Source organism: Dermochelys coriacea, chromosome 8 (assembly GCF_009764565.3).
Source record: "Dermochelys coriacea isolate rDerCor1 chromosome 8, rDerCor1.pri.v4, whole genome shotgun sequence".
Taxonomy (NCBI): domain Eukaryota; kingdom Metazoa; phylum Chordata; order Testudines; family Dermochelyidae; genus Dermochelys; species Dermochelys coriacea.
The window spans coordinates 74,071,844-74,088,305 of NC_050075.1; positions in this window are offsets into that span (position 1 = coordinate 74,071,844).

Genomic DNA, 16,462 nt, shown 5'->3' on the forward strand with positions numbered 1-16,462 from the left:
AGAATCTGCTTAGGAACTAGGGTTATGTCTAACCTATGAGTGTTATAATGGAACAGCTGTGGGACTACAGCTATGCTGCTTCAGCGCCATAGTGTAGATGCTGCCTATATCGACAAAAGGGGTTTTTCCATCGATGTGGGTAATTCACTTCCTTGAGTGGTGGTAGCTAGAATGATGGAAGAATTGTAGCTGCATCTATAGCAGGGTGTAGGTCTGCTTAACTGTTGTGCTCAGGGGTGTGAATTTTTTCACACCCCTGACTGACATAGGTAGGTCAATCAAAATTTTAAGTGTACACTAGGTCTAGCACTGCATGGGCAGGTGGTTCCACTGGCTAGTGTCACCAGGTTGGGGTGTATGTTTGCATGTGAGGGAAGACGGAACATACAGAAATTGAGAACAGAGAGAGGGGCAGAGGGAGAAAAAAAAAACAAGAAAGCCAAGCAGTTGTTGGTGAACACACTGGGATCCTGGAAAAAGCGAGAGAGAGAGCTTCTGTGTCTGCTGGCTAAAGATGCTTAGGGTTGTAATCTAAGAAATTGCTCCTTTTGTTCTTGGTAGTTCTTGCATTTGGAAAAGCAAGACTTTGTACAGTCCTCGTAAACAAGATTGCATCAAAGAAAATATCAGACTGCATCAATTTCTACTACCAACTGGAACATCCGCATGGCTCTGAACAATAAGAGGGGAACAATAATACCTCTAGTATTATTCTTCTGAGGATCTCATGCCCTTAAAATATTAATGCATTATTCCTCAAACATTGTTGTGAGATTTCACTTAACATATGGGGAAACTGAAGCACAGAGAAATTATCAACTTGTCCAAAGTATATAGTGAGTCAGTGGCAGAGAAAAAAAGTAGATAAAGTAGTCCTGACTCCAGAAAATGCATGCTTTGTCTTTCTGTATGCTGACTCTACCTTTATACAAGGACATAAGATTCCAGGGACTAGATCATCACAAATGTAACAAAAATACGTGCACTGCCCGACAATGCAGAAAAAGGCATATGCAGACACACTGAAGATGCAAAGAGTGCAGGAGGCAGGGCCAACTGAAAAAAATGTGGGGCACTATGAAGCCATTTGATTGCCTATACCTCTTCCTACCACTTTCTCTTGCGCCTCACTCCAAAAATGCTTATACTATTCATCTGGTGGGGGATGAAAATGATAACTTGTCCAGAACTCAGGGTTGGGGTTGGAGGGTGAGAGAGAGAGGATGGATAGAGGTTTTCCTGTTAAACAGGTGGAACAGAGTGCTCAGCCCAGCTATTCAGGATGGGTTCTGGGCTGAGGATTTCAAGGAAGCATGTACCTGTATGACCAGTTACTATTGTAATAACTGAGAAAGGAATCAGACTTGGGAAAAGTTCAGCTAATGTATTGGAAGTTTAGAAAACTCCTAGCCTCTGTGGGTTTGAAATGTCCTTAAAGAGGAATATTTTGTAGTTTGTGTGTCAGTTAAGAGTGGCTGTAGGGAATAGGAATGGCAATCTGGCACTTTCTACCTTCCCTGATACAGCCAGTCAGATGTAGCAGTCCAGCCAAGAGTCAGGAACAGGAGAAAACTGACAACAGGTATGCAAAGCACCACCCTGAAAGCAAAATAGTGAAGATGAACATAGAGTGGGGACTAGCCAGAGGCTAAGGCAGGGGTAGGCAAATTTTTTGGCCCGAGGGCCACATCTGGGTATAGAAATTGTATGGCAGGCTATGAATGCTCATGAAAATGGGGTTGTGGTGCGGGGGGGTTACAGCTTTAGCTGGGAATGTGAGCTCTGGAATGGGGCCAGAAATGAGGAGTTCCGAGTGAGAGAGGGGGCTCCAGGCTGGGTACGAAGGGTTTGAGGAGTAGGAGGGCACCCCGGGCTGGGACCAAGGGGTTTGGAGGGCAGGAGGGGGATCAGGACTGGGGCAGGGGGTTGGGATGCAGGGTGTGGCTCAGGGGTACAGGCTCCGGGCAGCGCTTACCTCAAGTGGCTCCCAGAAGCAGCGGAATGTTCTTCTCCGGCTCCTACGCAGAGGAGCGACCAGGTGGCTCTGCTGCATGCTGCCCCATCCGCAGGTCCACCCAGCAAAACCCTATGTATATGCAATTATAGCAGCATGAAAGCTGTTTGGACAATCTAGTTTATTTTGCTTGCCAAAACAGTACTAGCTATACTAGCAAAAGCACTTTTTTGCTGGCAAAGTAGGCCTACACCAGGAGGGTTTGCTGGTATAGCTATGCTGGCAAACTCTTTCTAATGTTGACATGGCTTTATACTGGTATAGTTATTTCCACTCCTGTACAGGAATAATTATAGTAGTATAATGCACTTTTATATGGATATAGTTGTGCCCAAACTACAGGGGTTTTTAACCTATCCCCTCAACTAACTAAAGCTAACTTTGACAAAATCCCCTTTAACCCTCCACCTCCCCCAGTAAAAGTGTCACACAAACTATCTTGCACCAAAATAACTAAAAGATTTTTAATTCACATCTTTTGTGAACACCTTGTCCACACTGACATCTTGGCATTTCAGCCAGGGCGCAGCAAGCTCTATTCTTCTCGTGGAGGTGGATTACCAGGAGCGCTCCAGCCACGGCATCCAGGCGCTCTAAGTGCCTTGCCATTGTGGACTCCTCAGGAGTTAGGGCGTCCAGGGCTGATTTAATGCGCTCTAACTTGCAAGTGTAGCCAAGCCTCAATCTTTTCCTGTGTATCCCAACTATAGAGTTACTCATGGTTCACACATAGTTTGCAAGATAATCAATAGGTTAAGCCTATTTTATTAATAAGGAGTTTAGTGTTATCTTGTCAAGATCTTGTCAATTTTACTTTGCTGCTCACATGCAGAACCATAGGTGAACGGGATCAGAAGAGAAAAAAGGGCTGTTATGCTGTACCATTGAAATCTCAGGTCAGTTCTGACTTTTCAATGTACATGGAAGAAGGAGTAGAAAGCTAATCTTAAATCTCTGATCCACAGGCGCTGACTTTCCAAAGTGCTGGGGGGTGCTTGACCCCTAGCTGTGCCCCAGGCCCTGCCCCCATTCCACCCCTTCCCCCAAGGCCCCACCTTCACCCTGCCTCTTTTCGCCCAGTTTCACCCACTCCTTCGAGCACGCCATGTCCTCGGTCTTCCTCCCTCACTCCCAGCCTCCTGCACGCCACAAAACAGCTGTTCGTGGTGGGCGGGAGGCACTATGCTCTGATCTACAAACTAAAATGGATGTGGATGAACTGCTACATTTGATTTATCTCTCTCACGCTGGTGAAAAGTAATTCCCAGGATGTATCCAGCCTTCTCCCTGTTCAGTCTTCTCTCGCACTGTCGATGTTGCTTTGTTGTATATTAATCTCTTCCTTGGTATTGAATTAAATTATATGTCTGAAGTTCAATTAAATTTAATTAAATGTTTTCACAGATCCTATCTGTATCGTGATCAGTGGAACTGGAGTCAGAGGTGGGGTGAAAATAGTTGCAGATTATATCCTCATTACATGGGAAGGGAGAAATGATACAGAAGCTGTGTGTAATACATGAAATCCCTGATGATAAGAGAATTCCTACACTGATTGAGAAATTAAGTGGTAAAGCTCAAAATGTATTCAATGGAATGCCTATTGGAGATGCATTAGATTATTGTACATTTAAAGATACTGTTTTGCAAAGTTTTCAGATTACTCCCGAAACATATAGAATTAAATTTAGGAATCTTAAAAGAGATATTGGGATGAGTAATGGGGAATATGTAAACAAAATGAAAGATTTGTTGGGAAAATGGGTGAGGGGTAAAGAAGTGGCAAGTTTTGAAGGAATGCTTGGTCTTGTTGCTCAAGAGCATTTCCTAAGCATATGTAAGGCCAAAGTAAAGCGGTGTCTATGGGATAAAGATGTAAAGTCTGTGGATGAGATGGCTTTTTTAGCTGATGCCTTTGAACAGACTCAGGTGTCTATTGAGGGCAGGGCACAGAAAGGGGTTCAAAACTGGTGGGAAGGGAGGATCCCATTTTGCTCCTGGGAAGAGAGAACGGGTTGGGAGTCTAAACATTCTTACCTAAAAACATTCCTCTAACCCTCATCCCAAATCTCCTGTAAAAGCAGAAGAGCCCAGAAGGTGCTATCAGTGTAATTCCACTGATCAGAAGAGGAATAAATGCCTAGTGCTAGGAGGAAGCAGGCAACCAATAGCTCACGTTAGTTCTGCTGTCCTCAACACAGAAACCCCCCCAAGCAATTGAAACCTATCATATTGGTTTTATGAGATTAGCCTCTGCAGAACCAGATATGGAGCATGTTAAGGCTGTCCAAATTAATGGCAGGGAATGCTTGGGGCAGAGGGATATAGGGGCCCAGATCTCTCTGGTTAAGCAGAATGTGGTCCCAAAAGCCAGTATGATATCTGGCCAAATGGCAGAGATTGTGGGGGTGGGCGAAAGCAGATTCCTCGTATCACTAGGTAAAACCCATGTGGTGTGGGAAAGTTTAGAAAGTGTTTTGACTGTGGGGGTAATAAAACACCTCCTAGTCGACCTGCTTCTTGTAATGATTTTTTCCATGTAGCTCAGGTTAAAGTATTTGCCTGCAGCAGGAGGGAGTTTTATGCTGGGACCCCCAAGGGAAAAGGTAGGGTCTCAGGAACTGCTGAGAGAATGGGAGAGAGTCTCCTTGATTCTTCTGCAGCAGGGGGAAGCCACATGCTTCTTTAATAAATTTGTTTGTTTATTCTACCTGAAGCAGTGCGATTGCTTGTCAGAGACTCCCCTTGGGATAAGAAGCCTGGTATGTATCAATTTCTTTGTTAAATGGATGAACTCTTATAAGCTTGCAGCGTCCAGTGAGCATAAATGGACGCTGCAAGTTGGAGGTTCCTAGGGTTGTGTCTGGGACTGGAGATATTGGCTAGTGTAATTTGGTTGCATGATCCAAGCAGCGGTAGCTGGGAGCAGCTTACATGCTAGAGGCTGTGCATGAACATCCCGGGAGTAGGGGTTTTCGCAGTAGAGCAGGATAAAGCTGGCTCCCAGAGTCAGGATTGGAGTGACCTAGCAGATCACTGGTCCAGAGGCACTGGGAGGGTGTGGGAGGAGCGGGTGCAAGAAGAGGTGGAGCAACGGTGGAGTGTGCTCAGGGGAGGGAAGAGGAGGATGGGGTAGAAACTCAGGGCCGGGGGCGGAGTGGGGGCAGGAAGAGACAGGGCAATGGTGGAGCCTTGGGGGAAGAAGCAGAGTGGGGGCAGGGCCGAGCGGGGATGGAGCACCCCCAGAGAAAGCTGAAAGGTGGTGTCTGTGCCCTGGGGAGAGGTAAACTTCTAGAGCCTTAGCAGGCTGCAGCAATGGTTCTTCCCTTGGCCCCTGGCACATTTACTGGGCAATGACTCATAGTCTGCCACCCCTTCTTCGAAATGGGGCTTCTCAGCCCACCTCAGGCCTCCATAACCAATGCTGACCCCCCCGGAGATACCCTACTTACTTAAACACAGCCCTCTCCCACAACTCCACCCAACAGCAGTGGTGTAGTCAAGCCAGAACATGCCAGAATGCCTCCTGCCCACCATGCCAGAATGCCATTCCAGTATCATTCAGCAGCAGCAATGAGTACCCACCAGCTGCGCTTCCTGCTGCTGCTCCTTGGTATCTCTGCTGCCTGGCTTGTGTCTGTTGCTTAGTTGATGCTCAGCAGGTGAAACCCTGCCACTGGTAGCATTATGGCCAGTTTGGCTTTGAGCCACCTGGCTGTCCAGCAGCAGTATGAGCAGAGGGAGTCCTCAGAGCCCGGTGGCAAGTCTGTCCTTCCTTCCCCAATCCTCTCCCTCCTCCTCCAACTCTGCCCCATTCCCACCTTTCCCGATGATGTGAGGCTCTGGCATGCTGCTGCCAGCACCCAATGAGCAAGCTCCGTCCCTGGTGCACTGGCGGTGAGTCCATCCTCCCATGAGGCCTGAGGATAGAGCTGGAGCCAGCAAGGGAGGGAACAAGATACAGGGAGGAGAGGAGACAGGGAAGAGGCTGTGGAGGAGGGAGCGAGACACAGCCAGGTTCAGTCACCACACCACACAGCTCCCTGCACTAACAGTCCCATTCCACTGCTTCCGCCATAGCCTCCATCCCACTCCACACAGCTCACCCACCTCCCCTTGACCTCCTCTCACAGCCCACACTGAACCTCTTAGCCCGTTTAAACCCATACAGACCCTGCTACCCCATCCCCAAATAAACCCACTCCTATCCCCCAAATAACCCCAAGCCCCATAAAACTTCGTCCTGCCTTAGCCGCTCGCCCATCCCCCTCACACCACAGCAATCCCCATCTCCCCAATAAACCCACTCCCCATTGCAACACACCAAATAAACACCCCCCTAAAATATCTCCACTCCCGGAAGCCCCATACCCCACCCTGCCCCTGTTTACCATTTCCTCAAGCCCCATTCCCCAATAAACCCACATCTTAAAACCTCCCCTACTCTGAGCCCCCAATCCACAAGACACTATGCCGAGGGGCAAGTGTAGACCAGAGCATGCAGGGCCAGGGCCAAGTGGGGAGGAAGGGGCAGGGAGCAGGTATGATGTGGGGAGTGGAGATGGAAGCTGCGGGCACAAGACAGGGTTTCAGCGCTATGTTATTGCCCAACAGTTGTGAAGCTTCTGGTTTACAATTTAACTCTTTCAAGAACACACAACAGTTGTGAAGCAATTAAACACAGTCTAACACTTTTATGCTCTTTTATACTTAATTATGTAAGACACAGGAGAATACAGCTCATACAAAACAATAAACATCTGAAATGGCAATATCCCACACTTCCTATCTCACCGTTCCCTTGTGAGTCCTTGAGGAACCATCTGGCCCATTCAGGTCAGAGTGTCCTTTCTCATGCTGGCTGTTGCATGCTAGCTAGTCTCTCTCCCTCAGGAGCCCCTTCCAAGCTTCTGTGACCATGAATGATGCCATTTATATCAGGGGTGGCCAACCTGAGCCTAAGAAGGAGCCAGAATTTACCAATGTGCATTGCCAAAGAGCCACAGTAACACATCAGCAGCCCCCCGTCAGCTCCCACCCCTTGCCCCCAGTGTCTCCCACCCGCCAGCAGCACGGCCGATCAGCACCCTCCATCCCTGCGCCTCCTTCCCACCACAATCAGTTGTTTTGTGGTGTGCAGGAGGCTTGGGGTGAGGGGGCGGGGAGGAGGAGTTCGTCAGGGAAGAAAGTGGGTTATATCCCTGACCGGAGGTCTCGTTTACTCATTCTAGTACTGACAGTGTCCTGGATGTGCTCCGTGTAGATGTCGCTGGACCACCTGATGGTGTCGGACACCCTGAGCTGTCTCATGAGCCGGGCATAGCACCGACCGACTCTGCACACTCTCAGCACCGGTTCATTGTGGGGGTCTCACGCGCCCAGGGCTCCCACGATCAGGGATCTGGACCTCGTAGCCCTAGGCTCTCAGGGTGTTGGCCAGCAGGGGGTACAATTGGTGCATCCTGGTGCTGCACATTAACAGTTCATTAGTACACTTTCATCTAATCCAAAGAGGACTAGATCAAAGCAAACTAACAAACCCTTAATGCACCTCAGCATGGTCTATGCCATTACCATGACCATAGTATGAAAATATTTTTTTTTTTACCATGACTGTGTCATGCATTATTTTTTTGCCATGACAGTACCATGAAGTATGCATAATTTGACCATGACAAAATCACATCCATACTTATGAGACAGAGACATCCCTGATCTACTTTTGCTATAAAATTCATTATTTCATATACTTTTATCATGTCCCTTCTTATATGTCTCCTTTCTAAGGTAAACAATCCCACTTTTTCCAATCTCTCTACATATGGGAGTTATTCCATGCCCGTAATAGTTATGTCTCTTCTCTAACCCTCTTTAAATTCTGCAATATCCATTTCTGAGATGGGGCAATCAGTACTGTATTCCAGTATTTCAGATAAGGACTATCCATAGATTTATATACAAATATTGTAATACTTTCTCTTATTATTCTCAATCCCATACCTTATGGAATTTAACATCTTGTTCGCTTTTTTGATGGCAGCTGCACATTGAGGAGAGGTCTTCATTGAACTGTCCGCAATGATGCCCAGGGCCCTTTCCTGAATTAATACAGTTAATTTAGAACCTGATGTGATGTGTAAGAGTACTGTATGTTTTCCCCCTTCAAAATGTGTTACTTTGTATTTATCAACATTTAACTTAATTTGCCATTGTACTACCCAGTCACCTAGCTTGGTTAGATCTCTGAACAGCCTCACAGCCCTCTCTGGTCTTGACTAAACTAAATAATTCACTACCTCACTGCTCATCTCCATTTCCAGATCATTACATATATTATCATTAGATATATAAATAGGGCTTCTGTTTTTCAGGGTTTATTAATTTTATTTTTCAGGGTTTATTTTCTGCAGTTTTTGAGTTCTATGTAGATGCCAAAAAATCAGGGGATTTGGGGTTTCTTTTTGTATGTATACATAGTACTTTTTCAAACAGGGCTACATTAAAGAACACTAGGGATTCTTTATGCTAAGCAGCAGGGTCTATGCAGACTAATTAATGCACAACACATTAGTGAGCTTTAGAAATCACATTCCCATGGTCCACATGACCATGAGAGCTCTATGTCAGGGGTGGTCACATCTGGGTGAAATTGTATGGTGGGCTATGAATGCTCACAAAATTGGGGCTGGAGTACATGAGGGGGGGAGGGCTCTGGCTGGGGGTGCAGGCTCTGGGGTGGGACCAGAAATGAGGAGAGGGGGCTCCAGGCCGGGGCAGGGAGGGGGAGGGTGCAGACTCTGGGGTGGGGCTGGGGATGAGGTGTTGAGGTGTATGAGCGTGCTCCGTGCTGGGACCGAGGGGTTTGGAGGGCGGGAGGAGGATCAGGGCTGGGGCAGTGGGTTGGGGTGCAGGGGGGTGGCTCAGGGATGCAGGCTCGGGGCAGCACTTTCCTCAAGTGGCTCCGGGAAGCAGTGGCATGTCCCCACTCCGGCTCCTATGCAGAGGTACGGCCAGGCAGCTCTGCTGCTCGCTCAGGTGCCATCCTGCAGCTCCCATTGGCCACGGTTCCTGGCCAATGGGAGGTGTGGGGGTGGCACTTGGGGCGGGGGCGGCATGCAGAGCAGAGTCCCCTGGCTGCCCCATGCATAGGAGCCAGAGGGGGGCCATGCTGCTGCTTCTGAGAGCCACACAGAGCGACCTTCGACCCTGCTCCCCCCTGGAGTACTGGAGTGGGGCAAGCCCCAGACCTCACTCCCCAGAGAGAGCTCTAGGGCCGATTAAAGTGGCTGGCAGGCCAGATGTGGCCCGTGGGCTGTAGTTTGCCCACCCTTGCTCTATGTAGATAAGCCTTCAGATAAAAGTCAGGGAGCAGAGATACTGCCTACATAAATAAATAGCTCTAGAAGAGGGGAACACTGATTTTTAATTTATTTTGTATTGAGGTGTTTTATGGGTGTTTATCTGTTGAGAAACCATGTATATAAAACAACATTAGACTCTTATGAACCTCTGAGGTAGCCCACTGTTATTTTTGCCACAAAAAAAAATGTTGTTTAGCTAGAGAACCCAGAAAAAGGGGTCAGGGAATTTTAAGGGGCATTTAAATGTTTCTGTCACTGAAGTAAGATATTTTACCGAAAAAAAAATAGAAAATTCAATTGTCCTTTAAAGACTTAATGTGCCATATTTAGAGACTAGATTTAATAATTAAAATATAAAACAGAAATTGAAATGAAATTTACAACAGAACCTTAACTACAGTGAACCCAGAGGGGAAGACTAGGACTGGCTGGACAAAGACAGTGGGACTGGAAAGAGAAGCCTAAGGAGTTGAGATTGGGTAGGGAAAGAGAATGGGAAAGGAACAAGGAGCCAGAGATAGGGGAAAAAAAGGACTGGGACAGGTTGGAGGAGATAGGACAGAAGGAGTCAAGTTTTGGGGCAATAAAACAGAAGAGTCTGTGCCCACTAGAATACACTCTCCTCCAGCGCTTGGAATGGAACCCAATAATCCTGAGTCTCACCATTCCGCTAAGCGACTATCTGAAACCTACAGCAAAGTGTATGTCTTATCTCCCTCTAGTGCTAGTCTACAAACAGGCTGACAACTTATAACTGCCATCAGTTACTCCATTAACTCAAGTGGCAGAAGTCTGTGTGATGAATCTAAATGTTCCAATCCTAATTATGAACTATGTGAGTGTCAATATGATACCACATGATGGAATTTCTATTTTTAAATTTTCTTTTTTTAAAGCGTAGGAAATTACAAAAAAAAGTTAAGACTATTAAGATTGAAAAATGAAACACTCAAAAGTTAGGAAATGCCAGAATAAAGGTTTAAAAGGTTTAATTTGGTCCCTTTATGTATATACATTATGATAATAATTAATTTTACAATCACCTACTAATTTTTCCACAAGAGTCCTGCCTCATTTAGTACACAGGATGGACAGTGCTCTGTGAACAAATCAGGGTTGTGTAGTAAATGAGGCTGGTGTTTGTAGGACCCCTGCAGAGGTGCCATTTCAGATTTTAGTGGGAGGGGGTACAACTTTAACCGTTATTCCAGGGGCTACTTAGGCACCTGAAAACTTTAGGTTATTTTGCAGATAATAACTTTGATTAGATTACAGGAGCACTGTATCTAATTCCTATATAATGAAATTATATATATACACACACACACTCCAATTAAAGCCATATTTTAAGTTTATAAGTAAATTTAGAACAATCAGGAGATAATACAGCAATATATTTCCAATCCCAAACCTTGAGGTGGAGTTAGAACTGGTTGGCTGTGTCCTGCCATTAAACCATTAAGACCCTGATTCAACTCAGTTGGTGGTGGGGAGGAGCCTGTGCTTTGGGAATGGAGGAGTCCATTTCAATCCCCCTGGTCAGGATAAAGTCCCATATGAGGCGGGGGTGCTACAGCCACTGAGTGACCTGTTGTTCTTTGGGAAGAATTCTGGATTTGAGAATGACAGGGCCCAAAATCCCATCTCAGACAAGCCCGAGCAAAGACAGATTTCTCTCTGTGGAGATTACAGAGTGGAAGCACTTGGTGCACAGAGATTTCTTATGCTGATGTCAGAAGTTCTGAACAGCTGGTTCTGAGGGCAAGCTTTGTCTATCTAGGCAAGCGTGTAATGAACAGCTGGTGTGTGTGCGTGCACCATGTACCTCTCGTGGTTCCCATAGCTGTCATGGGCCCTACACTGCTAACAGATAGAAGAGATTGTCCATTAGCTCAGGCATCAGGGCCCTAGTGCTTTGGTGCAAGTGATGGGGATCTGCCTCAGCTGCAGCTGTGAAGCTCTCCAAGGCTGTTGTGTGCAGCACAGTGGCATGTGGCAGTGCCAAATGGCTATGGAACTGTTACAGCAGAGCAGTACCTCCCTGAGTTACTCCTTCGCCATTCCAGTGCCCAGTGAGCTGTTCAGTGTGGTGAAAAGGTTGTTACAAACAGAACAAAGGGTCAAATAAAAGCTGGTCACTGTAATTTGAAATCCATGTGTGAGTAACATGGGTCATCATTTCAGCAGTAGCTGTGAAAAACTTGAGTCTCCCAAGCCCCCTCAGCTGGAATCCTAGCCTGGGACTCCCCAGTTCCATGGTGCTGAGTGCCAGGGGGCACTTGCTGCCATGTGGGGCTCTAGGAGGCCTTTCCTCCTTGCCACTGCCAGGCAGTTCTGTCAGGGTCAAAGGTTTGTCAACAGCCAAGGGACAGAGGTCAGCCCTGTGTGCAGCAAAGGCCCCAGGATGACACTGACTCTATGAGTGTCCTGAGAAGTGCCCTGTGGATGTGTGTCAGTGAGAGGTTCAGTCAGGCCTCCCAAGAGCCACAGCTGCGCAGCTCAGCACCCTGGCTTTGTCAACAGAGAAACCCTGGCCAGGGATGAGTCTATTTAAACTGTTTAAACACCCTCTAGTCAGGTACAACTGGTGATTAGCAACTTTAATGAGATCCTTAACTTCAGGTGCCCTCTCTCCCTCAGCGCTGGGAAGGGCCAGGCCCCAGGCTGGCAACATGGCTCTGCCAGGGCTCAGCCCTGCACACAGGTTAGGGAGCATGAGCACAGCCAGAGGAGCATGGCCAGACATCCTGGGCTAATTGACCACACTGTCCTTATGACAGATCCATACAGCAGCTAGCACATTTCATGTATGCTCCATCATGTAACCCCACTTGTAAACCCCTTACCCTCCTAGTACCTATGCTGATGCTCATGTGTCCCCTTCTCCCCTAATCATGCAGCTTGCCCTGGATGAGCCACGCAGCCCATTCTCCTTCTGGCCTTCCCACCAGATGTTGTCTGACATCTGCAGCATTGTGATCAGCTCCCACACTGCAAAGTTCAGCCCTTGCTGGTGTCACTCCCCAAAGAAGGGGGACAGGGTCTGGCAGTGTGAGCCTGACATGCTGTGTCACAGAGCAGGCCCTCAGGGGTGCCATTTAGGGAGGGCGTGGGGGAGGTGTACCCCTACCACAATCTGAAATGACACCCCTGTTCTGCTGTGGTACAAAACTCAGGGGGGACAGGTGCCTCCCCCCTCTCCCTAAATAGCATCCCTGCTGCTTTCATAGAAGCTGAAAGGTGTGTGGTGACTTTGGCAGGGAACTGCAGTAGGAGAGAAAGGAGGGTCTCATGTTTAAGGAAGCTGAATGCCATCGTGGAGATTTGGATTCTATTCCTGCCTCTGCCATTTAAGGTGAGTCAATTAAACTAAAATATTCATAGTCGGCTCATAATTGCATATTCCTCATTTTCTAGATGCCCAATACAAGATGCATATGATCTGATTTACGTAAGTGTTTAGAGCTCTTGCAACTTCAACTGAAGTTGACTGAAGCTTTGTTTTGAACATAGGAAGTGCTATAAAAATGTTAAGAACTTTAAAAAAAAATCAGGCTGTAGGAGTTTCAATTTGGGCACCCAAAATCTGTGGACACTTTAGACTTTTTTGGCCTTAATCTCTCTGTCTCAGTTCCCCAGCTGTAAAACGTGGACAATAATACCATTGAATCTGAAAGGGGTATTGTGAAGATAAATTCTTTAATACGAGGGCTTCCCAAACATTATGATGTACATACCACAGAAATACCCAGAAAGAAATTAATATTTTAAGGCCTGGAGCCACACACTGAATGTGGAGGATAAAAATTAATATTAATAACTACCCATTCACTGAATGAGGCAGGAGTCCTTTGATAAAAAAAATATGTGATCATGTAATCATAATGCATACACATAAGAGAACCAAATTAAGATTGCACAGGCAATGTCATAGAAAGAGGAAAACCAGCAAGATTTTGTGACATGTGACACTGGAAGGGCACACCTAGATTATGTAACATAGGGATAGAGACTTCAGTATCACACACATGGATGGAGAAGATCCCCAGGAATATAACATATAACAAGAAAAGAAGGGGACAAAGGAAAAAAATCCTGAGGGATAGTGCCAGAGAGCAGTAATTGCGGTGGAGATGCTGAAGGAGTGGTCAGAGAAACATGAAAGAACAAGACCACAGAAGCCAAAAGACAAGGTTATGATTAACAATATGAAAGGCAGCCAAACAATTAAGGCTGGAAGAGGTTGGAGATGGTAGAAAGAGATTTCATTATGTGAAAGAGTGAACAGAACATAAGCAAAACTGAAGGCAATCCTGGAAAAAGGCAGAGCAAAAGAGGTCAAAGTTACAGAAATAGACTACCAGAGTTTTGAATGGGCCCCTATTTTATATGTTCTTAGTTTTTTTTTATTTATACCAAATAATATTTGTTAGAAATTCAAAGAGGAAATGAAAAGAGAAGCAGTAATATTTCAAGAAATAGAATTCTACAGTTCCTCTGAGCTATACTGTTAAGGGCCCAAATACACAAGAAAGTGGTAGTTCTCTCTTATAAAGAGTTTATTACTAGTTGTTGTCAACAACAGTTAACCCTACTTAGTGATCCTGATTTTATTCTAGATGGGCCAGGAAAAAAGCAAAAGAGTTTCTATGCTCAGGCTGTCAAAGCAGACAGATTTACTTCTCAGTTTCAAAACAACTTTTCCTTTCCCTCTTGGCAGGATCTCTCTTTCTCTCTCACACACACCCCTCTTGCTCTCTCTCATACAGGAAAAATAAATACATCAATCTTTCTTTCACTAGAGGAAAATAACTGCTCAGCATACTCCTTTCTAGCAGGAAAAAATACTAGATTTCAGCTTCATAGCATATGGTGATGTGTCTTCTGTAATCAGTGTGGAAAGACATTCAGCTCCTTCCCACAAACATCCCCAAAGCCCCACCCTTCTGATTGCTATCTCTTGAAGGCTCATTCCTTCATGCCCAACAGCTAAATCAGAATTTATAGTGTAGGGAAGGATTTCCTCCTTCACCCTAGTGAGTTTAACCCGGGGTGGGCAAACTATGGCCCACGGCCAGATCCAGCCCACCAGCCATTTTAATTCGGCCCTCAAGCTCCCGCTGGGGAGCAGAGTCTGGGGCTTGTCCCACTCCGGTGTTCCAGCCGGGGAGCAGGGTCAGAGGCTGCTCCACGCAGCTCCCAGAAGGAATGGCGGGGGCTGCTCTACGCAGCTCCCGGAAGCAGCAGCATGTCCCCCCTCTGGTTCCTACATGTAGGGGAAGCCAGAGGGCTCCACACATTGCCCGTAGCGCGGCCCCCGCAGCTCCCATTGGCTGGAAACCATAGCCAATGGGAACTGCAGGAGCGGCATCTGCGGACGGGGCAGTGCGCAGCAGAGCTGCCGGGGGGGGAGAGACATGCTGCTGCTTTTGGGAGCCGCTTGAAGTAAGCGCCACTCAGAACCTGCACCCCTGAGCCACCCCCACACCACCCCAATCCCCTGCCCCAGCTCTAATCCCCCTCTGAACCCTTTGGTCCCAGCCCAGAGCACACTTCTGCACCCCAAACACCTCAACCCCAGCCCCACTCCAGAGCCCGCACCCCCAGATGGAGCTCTCACCACCACCCCGCACTTTACCCCAGCCTGGAGCCCTCTCCAACACCCTGAACTCCTCATTTCTGGCCCCACCCCAGAGCCTGCACCCCCAGCCAGAGCCCTCATCTCCTCCCACACCCCAACCCCAATTTCATGAGCATTCATGGCCTGCCATACAATTTCTATACCCAGATGTAGCCCTTGGGCCAAAAAGTTTGCCCACCCTGGTTTAACCTCTTCACTGTTCAGATGGGTGCAGAACACATAAAATAAATAATATAATAAGCAGGTAATATCCCCAGCCTCTTCCTACTACAATAATCACACAATGGCTATGGGTCAAGCCTTCCTGGAGTTTGCCTTTGTCATTAAACAAGAAACATAAAACTAATCCTAAACTTTTTCCTGAGCTTGGTCATATTTTTCTCTGCAAGAATTCTCTGGTCTTAACCCTAGTTCATAGAGATTATGAATCTTTTTATAATTCTGGGTTGGAAATAAGAGGATTTTCCTGCTGTGGCTTTCAGGGTGAGTTAGCAGAAAGACTCTAAAAGGCATCCCATTACAAGTACCTTTCAACCTAAAGGGTCCTACAGTGCATTGCAGTTTGTACAGAAATTACTTCACGCACCCCTGAAATCACATGATCTCCAGGATGGAAGCTCAGCAGAGGCACCTGTCCTTGCGTCCATCCTAGCAGCTTGAAGCAGCTGTTCTGATTACTAAGGATTCTTCTCTCCCCCAGTTACAATCTGTCTCTGCTCCTCCCCAGGCTCTCTCAATTCTCCATGTTCAGACTTCACAGAGGAAGCAGCAAAGGCAGAGAGAAACCTGAGCCACAACTGGTCAAGGAGAGGATGATTGTCAGACAGTCTAGCAATAGAAACCAGAACAATGACCCCAGCTGCCCCATTGTTGGGGAGCCAAAACCTGGGGGGGAGAAGGATCCCAGACCTTTGGGTGAAGTGGGATCTGGGAGTGAAGAAGGAGACAAATTAATCTTACCTGGGGTGTGGAAGGGAAAGAAAGAAGTAATTAAGATCTCAGAGGGAGAGAATTAAAAAAAAATAGGAAGAGGGAATGCTGGGAGGCTGGAGAGAGAAAGAAAAGGTGCCACAAAGATAGTGAAGGGGAGAGGTGAGCCAGAGATGGGTAGCAGCCTTATGCTCAGCGTTACAATGCCTATGTCCTCTTTGTGAATTTAGCTAATTTATCTGTTTAACAGATGGGGGAACCGGGACTCAAAGAATTACAGTATTATAATCAGCTGAGGCTGTAAAAGACAACAGGTGAGTATGCATAACATGATATCTGCTGCAACATCATACAATATGTGCATCTCATATGAAAAGATTCAATAGCAAAGCACTGTCATATTGTGAATTATTGTAGTATTAACCTGGAAAGTGGCAGGTGTTTCACTTTACAATCAAGTTGAATATGTTTCAGATGGGGTTCTATAAATGTTAAAGTAACTGCATAAATTACTTT